Source organism: Acomys russatus, chromosome 25 (genome assembly GCF_903995435.1).
Source record: "Acomys russatus chromosome 25, mAcoRus1.1, whole genome shotgun sequence".
NCBI classification, from domain to species: Eukaryota; Metazoa; Chordata; class Mammalia; order Rodentia; family Muridae; genus Acomys; species Acomys russatus.
This window is the reverse complement of record NC_067161.1, coordinates 21,065,343-21,081,621: the sequence shown is the minus strand read 5'-3', so window position 1 is coordinate 21,081,621 and position 16,279 is coordinate 21,065,343. Positions and strand designations below refer to the sequence as shown.

At 38.2% G+C, this 16,279-nt stretch overlaps 1 pseudogene; it reads right to left on the bottom strand.

Moving 5' to 3' along the window:
- Positions 1–7,847: 7,847 nt before the first annotated feature.
- Positions 7,848–8,763, bottom strand: LOC127208644 (olfactory receptor 9A2-like; annotated as a pseudogene).
- Between the last annotated feature and the right edge of the window lie 7,516 nt (positions 8,764–16,279).

Here is a 16,279-nt window from a genome sequence, read left to right as displayed (position 1 = left end):
AGGCAAAAATGTAATGAAATAGCACATGAAGCACACTTGTAAATGTTTACAAAAACCCACAAAACCAATAAAAAAATAACTCTGAGACAATAATATACTAGCACAAGAACAGTAAGATAAAAAAATGCCTAAACAAATCATTAACACACACACACACACACACACACACACACACACACACGTGCAAAGCATCCTTGAGTTTGTTTTATGTTGGCTATCTACTACAGGGTGTGAGTCCTGTTTTTGCTTGTGGTTTTAATACCCAGTGAGACTCCATTGGAGTATATAGTTTTTTTTTTTCCTTTGCAAGCAGTTGTCAATTGGATATAGCTTCTTGGTTAGGGATGAGGGCCTGTGTCCACTTTCCATCTGGCTTAGACTTGTGCAAGTGCTATAGGTGTTGCCATAGTCTCATTGAGTTTATATGTTCAGCAGTCATATTGCATCAAGTATGCTTACCAACCCTTTTCATCAGGGTTCCCTGGACCCTGAAGAGAGAGATTTGATGGAGAAATCTTATGTGGGACTGAGAGTTCCAAAGTCTCTTTACTCTCTATATGCTGTCCATTTGTGTGTCTCTAATTAGTTGTCATCTATTGAAGAAGGAAGAACCACTGATAATAGCCAGGGGAAACACTGATCTATTGGTACTGTAGAATTATGTAAAGGAATAATTTTATAAATGTATTCTCTAGCAAAGAGGTAGTGTTTGGTTGGTCCTAGATCTATGTCCTATCTAGTCTTAGATTCTTGGCACTGTCAGGCATGGGTTCCATTTCATGAAGGGTGCTATAAACATACCTGGATAGTGCTGGGCCACTCCCATAATGACTGTGCTATTACTGTACCAATGTTTCATTCAAGCTGGTCATTCCTATAGATAGAAGGGTCTGGTGTTTACCTTTCTACTCTGGTAGAGTGACTTCCAGGACCATCAACACTCATCAGGAGGGTGGAAGGTAGGCATCACTTCAACTTCTCAATGTTCAATGAGAAATGTAAATGTTGTCTCCAGCAATAGTGCCTTATCATTGGCTTGTAGAGAGGTTCCAACATCCTTGACAACTGCCTGAGTTGTTTGTGGGTTTCTATGAGGCCCCCTAGGACAACAATTCAATTAAATATAACTCATTTCTATACAAAGAGGTTTCACTTGGTGGGAGAAATGCCTAGAAGGACTTTCTTTCCCCGTTATTTGATTACTCCACTTAGATTTCCTTCACATGTGTATATATATATTTTAAGAAGCTTCAACTATACTTGGCTTCCATACAACCCCTCAAATGGCCCTTAGTGTTATCTGTCTCTTCCTTACCCCTTCCATCACCCTCTTCATTTATTTACCCTATTAAACTCTCACTGTCCCTCCATAGTTATATATTTCCCTATTTCCTTTTAAAATCCATGGCACTTATGTCTAGGCTTTCCCAATAGCAGGTCTCTTTATCTGGATAAGAACATATGTAACTCTTCTATGCTTCTTAATTCTCATTATCCAGACAAGTAATATTCATTTGTACCTTAAGCTATGCCAGAAAACAATTCGGAGCTATCAAACATTGGGCATTTTATAGTGACAAAGTTCTCATCACAAGTTTATTTTTTATAAAAATACACTAATTAGTGCCCTAATTTCTCTTTGCTTGTTAAAAATATCATATTTAACTCTTTTAAATAAATTCAGAGCAGCACCTGGTGGTTAAATGCCAGGATCAGTATCAGTGCTCTTAGGATTAAATCTCATTAATCCTTTCTAAAAGAAGCTATTCACAAACATAGGAAAGGGTTTTCCTCCCTGTACTAATTGTTTTGTTGTGCTCTGATTCCTTCATGATCTATGTTTGATTCCTTGAGGGAAAATTCTGGCCGTTAAGTGGCTTTGCATTAATAGAGAAATTCAGACCTGACCTGGGTGAAAGCCTTTGCAGTGTGGTTTTCTTTGAATCGGGTATCAAGTGGAAGTTAGGAAAATCTATGCAATAATGTAGGTGCTGTTTAATGTAGTTTCTATCCCTTTGACTACTTGAATTTCATAGTCATAGTACTAATGAGGTTTTGGTGGCAATCCTTAAACTGGATATCTTTTAGGTTTAAAATATTAGACATCTATAAAACAGCCATTAAAACACCTTGCCATCTCCCATACCCCGTCATCAAACTTCTTTCTGCCCCTTGTTTTATGATAGCAAAGCAAATGTTCTTTAAACATAGTTATTGATATCTTACTAAAAAATCAAAGTAATAACTATGTCATAGCCTGTACACACATACACACACACAAAAAAAAATCAGAGCTTGAGAATATAATGTGTGATTCCTTAATGTGAGTTCCATGGGCAAAGTATGTCTATGTAATGTGAGCTTCATGGACATAAAGAGCTTTCTTTGTCTTTTTTTCCTAGTTACATTATTCTTAGTATCATGATTGTATCCCATACAAATAACACAATGATAATAAAGGCAAAACACCCAGACATGGTGCTGTTCTCCTGTACTCCCAGAACTTGGGAGCTGAGACAGAAGGATCTCATATCCCATACCAGATACATGAAAAGAAATGGTCTCACAAATATTAATGATAAAGGAAAATGATAAATTAACAATCAATATTCTCTTTTGTTTATGTCACTAAGTGCATTCTAAGTTTAGAATAGATTTTATGACCCTTAGTGTTCTACTTTACCTGAGACAATAATGCATAGAGTAAGCACGGCTCTCTCCCATATCATATCAGGTGGCATTGTAAGTGATTAAGGGATGGATTCTTCAGGTGAGCACTTAACACATATTATCTCATTTGCTCTTCTTAGCAATCTAGGATAGGTACTGTTCTTTGTGAATTGCGTGGACAATCATGTTTAAAAGGACCTAAAGGTTTAGTATGTAGAAGAGAGGCAATCAACAGCTATACCTTGGCTTTCTTTACTTCTTAAAGTAGGACTTGTTGGTCCCTGCTATGCTGGCTCTCAGCTCCTGATCCTTTGCTTAACATTGTCATCCAAAGTCAGAGAAGGGATTATGTCTACTGAGCTGAAGGGGCTAATGCCTCCATCCAGTAAGGCTCATATCAGAATATTTAGATGTTCAAAAAGCATCTATGAAAATTTGCCAATTACCCAGAAGATAACAATCTCCATAAAATGTTTAAATTCTTCTGAATGATTTTTTTTTAATTTTTCACTACAGGTGATACATTGAAATAGACATTAATTTCCATTTAAAGGTTATTGCCTCTAAATTCATTTCTCATGGATGCCCATGTTTCATAATTCTTTATTTTTTAATTTAGAAATTTGGGCTGCTTAATAGAGCGATGAAGATGATTTTGAGATGAAAGCCATTATTCACAGAAAAATATAACAAAGGGTCAGGAACTGGGCACCAAAGCAAATTGACAATCCCCTTTTATTTTAGTATAGCATTTACTTCTGGCAAAAAGCTGAATGACTAATTAAGATCTTTGTCCTTTTCATCTTAAGATCACACAACCTCAAACCTACCCTTGCATGGGCAATAGCGCGCGTTTCACCTCTCTGTTCTTCTGCATTGCACTTTCTTTTATGGAATTTCTATCAAGCAATCTCTGAACTCTGATATTTCATTCTCTTTTAAATTCAAAGTTTTAATTCTGGGCAGGTGGCTGTTCTCAGCAAGGAGAGGAAGGAGGCATCCCTCCATTGCTGAGTCCTTTCAATGGAAGTCTTAATTGACAAGGGAACTCTTTACAGGTGATTGAAGGAGTTACTTTGTTCTGGAAATCTGTAATATCTCTGTCACTTTCTGAGCACAGATGACAAGTTTCACCAGCTTCAGAGCTTCACTTTCTCCAGCTTCAGGGACTTTTTGGTAATTTCCATTCATTCAAATTGGTCCAAGCCACTGAACTATTCCCACCTCCGGCATTTCTTCAGCCAGACCAATCTGCCCTTTTCACAACAGAGATGCCAGAAGCTTTGTGAATTACAAGCTGTTTCTCATGTTTATTGATGGACTGATATTTGGGAAAGGATGAAGCAGGTTATTTTTTTCCCAATGTTTGATTCACTTCTATTGAATCTGAACATCACCCCTCTCAAGTTTTTCTTTCCATAGAGTGCTTGATATCCGAGTGTAAAGCCTCTGGGAGAGGGAACTGAAGTAATTGAATCGGATTAGACAAGCCAGCAGAACAAAGTCACATTCCATGAGGTGATTCTAGCATCCAATAGATGAACAGTAATTATTTAAGGATTAGTGTGAGCCTGAGATGAGGTCCATTCTGAATATTCTATCCCATGTAAAAACAAAAGCAAGAAGTACTAATATAGGTGATTTAAGCTTCTTTTTTATCTTTAATAGATTTCTGTTAGAACCCTGTGAACTTCAAAACCTGTTGCCACAGAGAACAAACTTATTCATTGTTTTTCAATTCCTTATTGAAAGCTCCTAACTCCTTGTTAGGCCAAGATATGCTATCAAGTTGAGGAAGAGAGCTTAATTAAGGATGCTTCTTAGCTATGCATAATTTACTGAAACAATACTTAAGCATATACAACAGTCAAGGAGAAGTTGCCACCAACATTTTAAAATACTTATTATTTTAGAAGAGTTTTTAATTTACATTGAAGTTTTGAAGGCAGTATAGAGTGACACATGCACTGTTTAGTGTTTCCTCTTATTTATATACTCTACTACTATGGTCCAATTATGACACTTAATGGAAAAATATTGTTGTATTAATATTAACTCCACTTCACTCCACAGATGACTTCCATTTTAATTTTTTTATCATATAATTTATTTTGATGATTTTTTTCTCTTCCTCAACACATCCCAGATCCTCCCAGCCAACTTTCCTTTTCATGCAACATCCTACCATCATTCTCTTTCTGTCTGTCTCTGTCTGTCTGTCTGTCTGTCTCTCTCTCTCTCTCTCTCTCTCTCTCTCTCTCTCTCTCTCTCTCTCTCTCTCTCTGTGTGTGTGTGTGTGTGTGTGTGTGTGTGTGTGTGTCTCAAAAAAAAGGAACATTGTGACATTGTGATTTACAGGTCTGCCTAGTGTACATAGCAAGTTCCAGGAAAGTCAGAGCTTCTTAAAGAGACCATGTCTGAGAGAGAAAGAGAGAGAGAGAGAGAGAGAGAGAGAGAGAGAGAGAGAGAGAGAGAGAGAGAGAGAGAGGAGGTTAAAACAAACAACAAAACCAGTGTGAGACAAAAGAAAATACCTATTCTAGACAAAGCGTCAAATTTGTTTTGTGTTGGATAACTACTTCTGGACATAGGACCTGTCATGGACCATTGACATACCCAGGGACACTATGTTTCAAAACTCTGATTTGGTAGGACTAACTGGACTCAGTGAGTCAAATAAAAGATGCTCTAATTTTTTTTCTTGATTTCTTAGAGAATTTCCTCCATGAATGCAATGTGTTTTCATCACAGCTACCCCTCCACACTCCAACTCAGACCACGTTTCCTACAGCTCCATCACAGAGTCATATCCTATTTTAAAAATAATAATTGTCATAGTTACAAGTATCTCAAATCTTTAGAGAAATGTAAAATTTATACCCCTTTGCCTAATTATGTTTAATATACCCGAATATCCAAAACTAAAGGAAAATAAGGCTTAAGGTGTGCACCCATTCCATCTAATTTCACCAATTCACAAAGTCCTTCCACAAAGTTTACAGCATAGATTAAACAATAACTCAGGAAAATGGGAGGAATCATTCATTTATAGAGTAATAGATAGTTAAACAACGAACATCAAGTGGCACTTAAGGAAGTTAATTAGTGTTTCTCCTTTTCAGGTTTTTTCCTTTGATTCATGTTATCTCACTTTTCTTGCCAGATAATGTATCTTTGAAATAAAAATAGAAAACTGTTACAACACCATAAGCAGGGATGGCCATGATTCATTTCCTAAAGGAAGGGAAAGTATGTTGCTTTTCCCAAGATCTGAAGAAGCAACTTTAACAGTGATGCATCTGCCTGACTCCTCCAATCACAGATGTATCCACTTGCTAAACACTAAGGGAGCTTCCCTATTTCCAATAGCTGCTGAAACTCACTGTGCATTTTAAAATAGATATGTATTTTCTGTCTAGTGTTTAAACAAAGCAGACATTCAGAACAGCATTTTCAACAGAGGGAAAGAACAAGGGAAGGGAGGTAAGAAGTGGGAGATGCTCTCAGCTAGACAGACTGAAAAGAACTCCCAGCCTTTTATGTAAGAATATTTGCAACTCTCCCAAGCTTCTGGGTCTGGATAACTCTTATTCATGTACTTCTTGTCTTGGGGTTATGGACATCAGCAACAGCTATACCAAGTAGTCTCCAAAAATTAAAGGAGATCTAACCCAGTATTTGAGCCAGCTCATATAGATTTGAAATATGCACTCTCATACCAAAAATCTGCATAAATAAAACTTTTTGATGGTAGATTTGGAGAGATGAACTGGCTGGGGCTCAAGAGGGACACACACACACACACACACACACACACACACACACACACACACACCAGGAATTATGTAGAATATTTTTGTTAAATACATACCACTGTTTTCTGATTATATATTTTTCCATGTCAAGTTCTATCCCAAGAGGTTGAAGTAGAGGATTTTGTTTTTAATTTCCATTATGACATAAAAATAATTATCATAGCCAATAAAATGCAGAGTGTATTGCTACAGATAAGTTTGCACTCAGCCATTGTATAGTCTGCACTGTAATGTTAAAGTGGATTATCTAATAGAGCATCACAATTCACAATATACCCTAGTTAAAAAAAAAGCAAGAAACATAAACCATTCATTATGTCTTTGTTCTGTAGGTTTTATATAACATGATTCATCATGAGGCGATATTTGAATAAATGTTTCATAAAGAAGAATATTTCAAAAGTTCAGTGCCTAGTCATCAGTTTTTACATTTAGTTTACTTTGTAAAAAGATGTGTCTATGAGTGTTTTGCCTGCATGTATGTTTGCACATGCCTTATTTGTGTACAGTGTTCAAAAAACACAGGTGGTCATTGGCTCCACTGGAACTGAAGTTGCTAGAATTTGTAAGGCACACTGTTAATACTAAACACAGATCTTCTGCGGGAGCATCCAGTGCTCTTAGCCACTGAACCATCTCTCTAGGCCCTTGTTCTTCTCTTTTGTGTGATTTAAAGATTTGGAAACCTAAGTTATGAAGGTCTTCTTGTTACAAACCTTTATTTCATGTGCCATCTTATTGAGCAAGCCAAGGAAATATCATTTTACCCTTTGAATGACTAATTTTTCAATGTATATGTTTTTGATAGTGTACATAAATATATTTATTTATATTTCTATTCTTCTTTACAAAACGACTCAAAATATTATTTACAAAGAGTGGTCATATTCTTATAATCTACATTTTTGCCACTTTGATACAGAAGCAAGGAAATTGACCATAAGAAGTTAAGCCAAAAACTTTTAAACATTTTTATTCAGAAAAGTCCATACCTACCTTAGTGAAGAATCAATTGCTTAATTGTAAAAGTGAACAAGACTCAAGTAAGACTCAATATGTTAGCATTACCTATTATTGACTCAGCAGTAAATACATCTCTATTCTTTCCTCTTTGTGTTCATTTCCATATAAGTTTGTTGATGATATCTGCAATATGTAAAGGTAAATTTCTGGGAATCATTAAGAAGGCTCAGACAATCAATAGAAGGCTGGAAATGAGCCAAAACCAAAAATGAAGAGGGACAGAGACCATCTTATAGTGATAGCTGTGTATCCAGGATGGGAGATGACATGGCAGTAATCGTGGTCTGTTCAGACTTCGTCCTCTTTGCAACATTAGCCTTGAGAATCACCATATTTCAGTCATTTAAAAGGCCCCTGCACCTTTTTGAATTTACCATTCCAAAGAGTGAAGATGAAGGGGCTCAAGAAAGAAGCTGCCACAGAAACCAGCAATGAGGCTACCTGTTGTACTCAGCTGCCTGTGCTTGCTTGGGTATCCCATACAGGACCAAGCAGCTGCCATAGCCAATTACAACAAACGTAAAATGGGAGGCTCAGACGGAGAAGGCTTTCTGAAGGCTGGATGCTGAAGGGATCTTGAGGATGGTGGGGATGATGTAGGTGTAGGAGACAATTGTGGGGATCAACGATCTAGTAATAATAAAGACATCCATTAAGAAAAGGATGAGCTCACTGAGAGAGGTGTCATTATAAGATAATTTGAGCAATTGACCCCGGGCACAGTAATAATGATCTAACAGATTTGATTTGCAGAAAGTAAACTGGAATGTGGCATAGACTGGCCAGATTTCAGAAAGGAACCCAAACACCCGGGAGACAATCACCACACAGATGCAAGTGCAGCCGCTCATGATAATGCTATACCTCAAAGGTTTGCAGACAGCCACATAATGGTCCACAGCCATTGCTCCAAGCTCTGCAAAGTCTGTGGTTCCCAGAAGAGGTAAAAGAAGAGTTAGATAACACATTTGGTCAGAGATATCATCTGGTTTCCAAGGATCAGCAGTCCCCAAAACATCAAGGGACCAATTGTGGTTGTTACCAGGGTCTCCAGGAGAGAGAGCTGGCCAAGGAAGAAATACATGGATGACTGTAGTTGCTTATCAACACAGATGATCATGATGATGATCATGTTCCCTTGCAGTATCACTGCATAAAAGGAAAAGAATATCGCAAGGAGAATGTGGTGTAGGTTTTGTGGTCCAGGGAGGCTTAGAAGGGAGAATTCAGTGCCACTAGAGAGATTGTCCATCATTTATTTTGACTATTGCTTCCAAGTTTTGGTCTGATCAAACAGATCCTTCTCCTCATGGGAATGTCCTTTTTCTTCCTAAGTTAAGTGTACAGAAGACATAAAGACATTTCAGAGAATAGTTGAAACATAGAACTTTGCAGACCAGCTCTCCACAGCACTGCACAGAGCCATTCAAAGGCCAAAAGAACAAAAGTCAGTGTCTAGGGCCAGTGTTCTTGCCACCCTCAGATTTTAAAACATTACAGGCCATCAGTATCACCACATGAAAACGCTGGGATGGGCAATGATTTCCCAAAACAGATTCACTCTTTTCTAGCTGTATTTAACCACAAAGTACTAGAAATGATTAAAGAAAATAGCTGGTATGTGTAAGAGCCCAAAATATCAGAAGCTCTGTCATCTGGGTCTGTTTGTTCCTTGCTTCTTATCTGTCACCTCCTCAAAACAACCTCTTCCAATTCAGCCTTCGCCAGATGAGGAATCATTCTCATAAGTAAATTCTAGTTTTCTTTATAGCACTTTTTAAAAAGCCCCCTGCGTTGAATGTCTCTGATCAAAGACTCAAGTGATAGCACATGCTGGTGAGGATGTGTAGAAAGGGGAACACTCTTCCATTGCTGGTGGGAATGCAAGCTTGTACAACCGCTTTGGAAATAAATCTGGTGGTTCCTCAGAAAATTGGGTTGTGTTACCTCAAGACCCAGCTACACACTACTTGGCATATACCTTAAAGCTGCCCCACCATACAACAGGAACTAGACTATATTGCATCTTTATCTGTAATAGGCAGAATCTGGAAACAACCTTGATGTTTCTCAATTGAAAAATGAATACAGAAACTGTGGTGCATTTATATAATGGAATACTATTCTTCTATCAATAATAAGGAGAGCTTGAAATTTGCAGGCAAATGGATGGAACTAGAAAAGATCATCCCGAGTAAGGTAACCCAGACCCAGAAAGACATGCATGGTATATACTGACTTATAAGTGGATATTAGCCTTACATAGATGTCCTCTGAGAGACTCCTCCCAGTGTGGGATCAAGACAGATACTGGGACTCACAGCTGGACTCTCAGCCAAGCTCTGAGAGTTAAATGGAAGAGTTGGGGGATGGAAGAAACTGGAGTGGTCAGGAGCTGCACAAGGAGACCATCAAGCCCTGCTGAGCTGGACTCAGGGGTGCCTGCACAAATTGTTGCACCAACCAAGAATATTTGCCAGCAGTGATCCTAGACCGCCTGTTTAGATGTAGGAGCTGAAAAGCTCATTTTCCATGTTCACAAGAGGGAGGAGAGCAAGCACTGTCCGTGATTTGAGCACGGCCCCATGGTCAGGCAGGCAGCCTTGCGGGCACATAGAGGAAGGGGGTAGAGGTTATTCTGATAAGAACTGATAGTCTACGGTCAGGAGGTCGGGGAGGAGAGCTCCACACCTGTCAGAGGTCTAGGGGACAGGACTAGGACAGGAGAGGGAACAGGAAGAGAAGAGCAAAGGGATTTCAATCAGGATGTCATGTGAATAATTATAATAAATAAAAAATAAATAAATCCCCTGCATCACCAAGAACAATAGAGTTAAATACCCCCCTCCCAGATATTTAGTAACAGTCCCTGAACACTTGCACCGCTCCCCTTCCTATTTACACCTGAACACCATCTGTGAAAACAAAACAAAACAAAACAAAACTAATCGGAGATCTCTCAAACTTTTAAGTTAAGAGTCTCTGTGTGAGTCACATCTTATTCCATCCTTTCTCAACTGCTGGCTTTGTGCCGATTGTGCATGCAGGGCGCTTATTTCTCCTTGACTAATGGAAAGAAGGTGAATGGCGATGTCACCAATTAACTATGCTATGAAGAAACTCCTGATGGAATAAGATAACTTGTTACAGCAGTGATTTGAGATGGACTGAGCTACATCTCCTGTACTCCGCATTCAAAATCCCATTATCATCAGGTCTCCAAGGAGCCTTGTTTGATAAATACTGTTGAAATAACAATTTTGTCATTACTTGTAAAAAACGGCACGATTCACAGGTATGAGTGGTATGTTTTTAAGCACAGACACACTATTTGAACTTTAGCAAAGATGGTTATGTCTGAAGGAATACGCTCATTAATCTTTACAAATAAGTTTTCCCTTTATTTCTCAGTACCAGTTGATATATATTTTAAAAGGAATGAGAAGTTGGTTCTGTTATCACTTTACCACAAATGCCAATAGCTATTTTTCTTGTCTGACTCAACAGTTCATGCCTTGAATCCCTAAGACCACTGGAAGCACATGCAATTTCAGTAACCTAATCTCCATGTTGATGGTGCTGCTGTGGCCTCTGGAAGAGGTCGCATTTCTTTCTAACACTTCTGATATCATATTTGTTAGACAGGTGAAATAAGTGGTCCATTTCTTGAATGTATGAGCTGCATGCTTACCATGAATTTTTGTTTGTCTTTGTTTTGTTTGTTTGTTTTTATGTGTCTAATTTAAATATATTTCAACCATATTCTTCCCTTATCCCAAATCCTTCTAGATCCTCTCCGCTAGCCTTAACCCCCACATTAAGTTTTTTCTGAAGTAGCAAACGTATCACAAAATAACAACAAAACCTCCCAAAACAACAAAAGCAAAATAAAACCACACTCCCAATTGAAAACCAGTAAACTATTACAAAACGCACGCACACACACACACACACACACACACACACACACACACACACACACACACACCAAAACAAAAAGTGCATGCCATTATACGTAGGTTAACTACTTCTAAACTTCAAGTCTATACTGGTGTGCTTGATATACTCAGTACCATTGTTCTTGATAAAACGTGTTTTCTTTCTCCTGGCAGGTATAAATGGCAGTTCAGTTGTTAGCTTTTGCACATAAAGGGTTTGTGACAAGGTTGGTGTCTGTTTCTCTTTTGAGAGCCTGAAGAGTATGTTCTTGTACTAAAGACTGGAATGTAGGGGTGAAAGTTCTATGTAGGAACCAATCAACTTCTCCAAATTCAGTGAGTCGCTGTGGTCTTCAATAATGGGAACCTCACTGACAGTTTGGGAAGGGTAACCTATAGCCTTGTCAAAAGCCTGGGTTGTTTTGGCTTCCCATGGTGCCCCCAGCTATATGTACCCCAATCCCTGCACTGGGAGCATCATTGGGTGACCAAAGATAGCCAGTTGGGATTCTGTCTCTCCCATTATTTGGTGATTTCATTTAGATCACCTTCATATACATGTATATTTTAGGAAATTTCTACTGTACTAAATTTCTATCCTATTCCTCAGATGCCCCTGATTTTTATCTATCTCTCCCTGTATTCTCTGCCATGACTTCACCTCCCCTTCCCCCTCCACACTTGATCCTCCCATGCCAGCTCCACCTCCATCCATATCTATCTATTTAATTTCTCTTCTTTGTCTCTTTCATCTTTCCACTTATTATTTATTTGATTTATTAGTTAATTTCTTTTCTTTTCTCCCATTTTTATTAGTTCTGTGCCTGTTATAGTTACCCAGTCATATTTCATTTGCTAGCAATTTTCTACATTTATGTTTAGTTTTGAAACCCCCCTCACAAAATCCATTTGTACTAAATAAACATTTAATCATATGATTTGTCTTTGTAATTGACGAAACCCTGTACTAGGCACTCTGGCCATGCAATATCTAATTCAGAATGACTGACACTTTGAATCACATCACTCTCTGCACTGTTCTCCTTTAAGAGATTCTCCACACTCAGAAGAAACATACTTATTAGTTGAGAAAATAAGGCTATAATATTGAGTTTGGTTTCAACAGAAAAAGCACATTTGGGAAACATTTACTGGAATTCAAAGGAGATGGATACAAATCAATTCTGCCTGTTGTCTACATTGCTGTTTCATTCTCTAGTTGCCAACACACCATAAATTGGTACTAGAATTAGAATTTTGACATATCATTAATCAGAGAAATAAATATGAAACAGCTTGATGAACCCTGGTATAAGCAACAAAATTTCAAATAAAAAGTCATCCTCCCATATGTGTCAATTCTTGCAGGAGCTTAATGCAATTTAGTAAATCATATAATAAATTTGCACAAAGGATAAAGGCTCACTCATCCTTGTTTTTAATGGAATATTTTTTCTGAGGGAAAACATTAGCTTAATGTGGAAATGTTTTCACATATTTGGGGAACATTTTTTATGATGTTCACATTTAGGTTCTACTCACTTTTAATTTGAAGATAGTAATTTATATGTGGCCTGAATTTTTTTTCTTTGCTTTCACCACTTTATCGCCAGATACCTCTGGGTGCAGAAGTGGGACTGGTCTACTTTGTTAAGCTTTACTGTAGACATTGAGCTTGTAAAGTGTCAGTGCAGAGAGACCATTCCTCCTCTTGAATGCCTGTAAACAGGACACTGAGTTGTTCATGACAGGAGCTATTCACAGCAGAGAAAAGTCAGTGCGGTTGATAGATGGGCTTGAGAGATTTGCAAGGACTACAATAAGCAGTCATGAGGGTAGATTATACATGGAGAATGGGAGGGGGAGGCATATCAGTATGACTTCCAGGCTTTCCGTTTTGAAAGAAAAAGAGGAAATGTTTGTTGCATCAACAAGGAAGTCACTGACTGAGTTTCCATAGAAATCTCTGTTCACCTATGTTCTATTTTTCAGTAGTGTTTTGATGCTCTTCAACGCTACTTTGATCTAAGAAAGAACATAAAATTGAATGTATGGAAAGTATATTTAGCCTCTTATAATTATCCCCCTTTCTAAAATTAAGCTTTAGTTTTGTTTCTCATGCTTTTATTTTTCGACATCAGTTTCTTACTTTGATCTCAAACATAATGCTTTATGTTCTAAAATCTACCAAATCCTATGTTTTGCACCATTACTTAAGCTGAAAATCCTGGGTTTCTCTTGCCAGAATAGAAATTCAGATACGACTTTTAAGTTTTTTTTTGGAAGGAACTCTGAAATATCCTAAATTTAACCTTTTTATTTTCCAATCTGTTCTTTCTATCAAGCCCTAGTTAACAATATAAACACTTGTGTTTGTAATTCATCCTTTCCAGTGGAAGAAACAGGATTGTCATTTACATCATTTAAAACCTATAACAGGGGCAGAGAGATGGCTCAGTGGTTAAGGCTACATTGGACCTTTACAGAGGACCAAAGTTTGGTTTCCTATACCTAGGATGGAGTAGCTCACAGCTACCTTTAGAGAATTGCAAGACTCTTGCCTCCTGCATGGGCACCTGCACTCACATGCACATACCCACCCCCCCCACACACACACACAATTGAAAATAAAAAGATAAATTTTATAAAACCTATGTACATGTGTACATGAGATGGGGATGACAGAGAACCTACTGAGGGTTGGAATGAATAGTATCCACAAGAAAATCAGATCCTAATCTCTGTGACTTGTGACTGCCTCTATGCTGGGAGAGTGGTTAGGTTCATTGGGTTTTTGTGGATACTAACTCTGGGTATTTGGTGGGCTCTAGGTATGAACAGGAAGTTTCTTTGGAAAAAAAAAGGAGAATGGGCTGTAACAGAAGATGAGGAGATAAAACATGATAATATAGGTACTGGGACTGCATCAAGCATGGCCACGAGCAATTGGATGAGGCAAAATCCATTTTGACCTCATGTCTCATGAACGAATGCAGTCCTGCTGTCACTTGGATTTAGCCCGTTGAGCATGGCTGTGTCCAGCATGGCTGTGTCCAGTCTGTGGAAGACTACCTACTGCTAAGATACTGTCAAAATGACTCTGAGATTCTATCTTACACTCATCAGAACGGCTAAGATAAAAAATTCAAGTGACCCCACACGTCCAATGAAAGTCTTCACTTACCAAGGCATTGGGATGGTTATGAGGACTTTCTATTGGGACTACAGGTGAGAGAAGTATGGGAGAACGGGGAAATAGGAGGATCCAGAGAGTCTGAAAAACCTATAGGAACATCATGACAGGCAGATATGGACCCAGGTGGGTCTGCTCAAACTGCTGCGCCAATACATGCAGTAAACATTAAACCTCTACTCAGATCTAGTCAATAGACAGGATATTATCAACAGTTATGTGGGGGATGGGGACTGACTCTAACATGAACTCTGGTGCCCCATATTTGATCACTTCCCCTTGGTGAGGAGGTCTGGTGGCACTCAGAGAAAGGATAAGTGGGCTACCAGAAAGAGACTTGATAGGCTGCAAAGATATAGTGGGGGAGGAGGTCCGCTTGGGTCACAGGCCTAGGGGAGGGGAATAGGGTGAAAACGGGAGGATACAAGTGAGGGGAATACAATTGAGATATAATCTGAATAAATAAATAAATTAAATAATAATGTTTACACACTGAAAAGATATACAATAATGTGCTTATCGCTTTGAAAATCTACACAACTGGAGCATTTCTCTAAGAAAAAAAAAAAAAAAGACTACCTACTACTATAGGCCACCAAGGTTCTCACTGCAATAACTGAAAGCCAGTGCGTGTTGGATATGTTCAGAAGCCAAGGTTTGAGCTACAAGCATCTTATGCTTGAAATCAACTTAACTATGAACATTTTTCTTGACTTTGCCATATTCTTTTCCAATGGGTAGAAAAATAATAGCCCCATTGCATAGCAGTGTATAGATATTAAAGAGTTTATTCATGGAAAGTACTTAGCAAGTTACCCCCTTCTGAAAACTATTACTTGGTAGGTTAATGTCAACCGGTAACATATTACCAAGGAATCTAGGAATTTTCTCACTTTGAAGGTCTTTCTGACCATATTTCACTTTTCCTTGCTGTATAAAGACAAAACTTTAATTGTGCTACTATTCCTCAAAGATTTTATAGTTGTGCATCAAGAGTGGGTTATTAGGGTAGTAGGGGGTGGTTCAGTGCAGCATGAAGCCTGTGCTGGACACTGGTGCATATGCCTGTCCTCTCAGCATTGAGTGGAGACAGATTAAGGTTGTTGACTTCCCTGCCTCACTGAAATGGTGACCTTCCAATTCAATGAGAGAGAGATCCGGTGTCTTTGCTAAGGCTAGTAGAGGATGATAAAGATACCTGCCACTGTACTCTGAGTTCTGTACATGATCTGGTGATCCCATAGGTACAGAGACACACACAGACATACAAAATACACACACACACACACATACACACACATGAGAAAGAGAGAGAGAGAAAGAATGACGTTATCAGTAGGTTAACAAATGGTACTGATAACCAATTCTAGCTTATTTAAAACAGAATGAAACCTTTTCCGAGTAATGGGGGTTGGTGGTTTGCCTTCAATGTGTCATGAAATGAGGTTGCCACAGAAGATGGCATGGAAAAACAAGGCATATGTTATCTAAGGTCTTTGTAAAAGTCTCAATCCTTTTTACAGTGTGCAATTAATCCATGAGTTCATTGAAAGAAAAAGTCACAGATACAGTTCATTAATATTTTCTTTCCTAAATTTCCTCTATTGATATACTTACTGATACAGAAGAAAATACATATT